The 1,289-nt window shown below is 38.4% G+C and overlaps 1 non-coding gene across 1 annotated transcript; it reads right to left on the bottom strand.

The window, feature by feature from the left end:
- Positions 1-368: 368 nt before the first annotated feature.
- On the bottom strand, positions 369-475 carry LOC131236286 (small nucleolar RNA R71). The gene has a single exon (XR_009166659.1). It is a non-coding gene; the product is annotated as a small nucleolar RNA R71 (small nucleolar RNA).
- Positions 476-1,289: the final 814 nt, after the last annotated feature.

The following is a 1,289-nucleotide window of genomic DNA, read 5'->3' as shown; positions in this document are numbered from 1 at the left end:
AAGCACCCTCGCCATGTACTTTACGAGATTATTTACAACCAACGAGGGTGAGTACGCCCTCATGCATGATTTTTCCTAAAAATACAGGACATATGGACATTAAACCAGGGGTTTTCCAACTCCTTCATAAGTTTCATGGGCTTGAATCTGAAGAACCATATCTACATTTGAAAGAGTTTGATGAGATCAGAGCCACTTTATATTTTCAAAATGTGTTTGAGGACACAGTCAGGCTGAGACTCTTTCCTTTTTCCTTAAAAGAGAAAGCTAAGACGTGGTTACATTCACTGCATCCTAGATCCATTGGCACATGGAATGATATAAAAAGAGAATTTATAAAGAAATTCTATCCACATCATAAAACGATTACCCTTAGAAAAGCAATCATGAACTTCACCCAAAAGGAGGATGAAACATTTTACCAATATTGGAAAAGGTTTAAGGATTTGGTCAGTTCATGCCCACAATACGGCTTTGAAACATGGCGCATTACAAATTTTTTCTATGATGGACTGACATCTTCCATGCACCAAATGGTCGAGACAATGTGTAATGGAGAATTCATTAATAAAAATGTTGACGAGGTATGGGATTACCTTGATAGTCTTGCTGAAAAAACATAATCATGGGATTATTACCCAAAATCGAACACCACGTCTAGGCCAACTCAATTAAAGGAGAAATGTGGATTGTATCTCTTGAAAGAAGAGGATGATCTCAAGTATAAAGTGACTACTCTCATAAGAAAAGTTGAGGCAATGGAAGGAAAGAAGGATAAGGTTAATGAAAGTGTTTGCGGCATATGTGATTGCAACATTCATACAACTGAAAATTATCCTACGATACCTGCCTTTTGAGAAGTGTTGAATGAACAATCCAATGCCGTAAATAATTATCAAAGACCTTTCAATAGACCAACCTCTAATACATACAATCCTGGTTGGAAAAATCATCCAAACTTTAGTTGGAGAAATGGACAAACTGCTACCCCTCAATGTTTCTTCAATCAAAATCCAAATCAGGGGAGACCTCAAGAAGAACCGGTTCAAAATTCCATGCAAGAGCTGACCTAGGCAATGCGAGACTTTATGCAAAAGATGGATTCACGTATGACGGTTATAGAAAAGGGGATGCTTCCTGCATAACCGCTCCCCAATCCTAAACCACAATACGAGATAAGTGATCCCAGCTCTTCAAATTAAATGGGGCACGCTAAATCCATCACCAGCCTTAGGAGTGGGAAGATCATTGATAAAACTCTTCCGGTTAGGTCCGAAAAGCCTTAAGAA

The sequence above is a fragment of the Magnolia sinica genome, unplaced genomic scaffold, assembly GCF_029962835.1.
Source record: "Magnolia sinica isolate HGM2019 unplaced genomic scaffold, MsV1 ctg349, whole genome shotgun sequence".
Taxonomy (NCBI): domain Eukaryota; kingdom Viridiplantae; phylum Streptophyta; class Magnoliopsida; order Magnoliales; family Magnoliaceae; genus Magnolia; species Magnolia sinica.
Note: the sequence above shows the minus strand (reverse complement) of the source record. Positions and strands in the feature narration are given on the sequence as shown.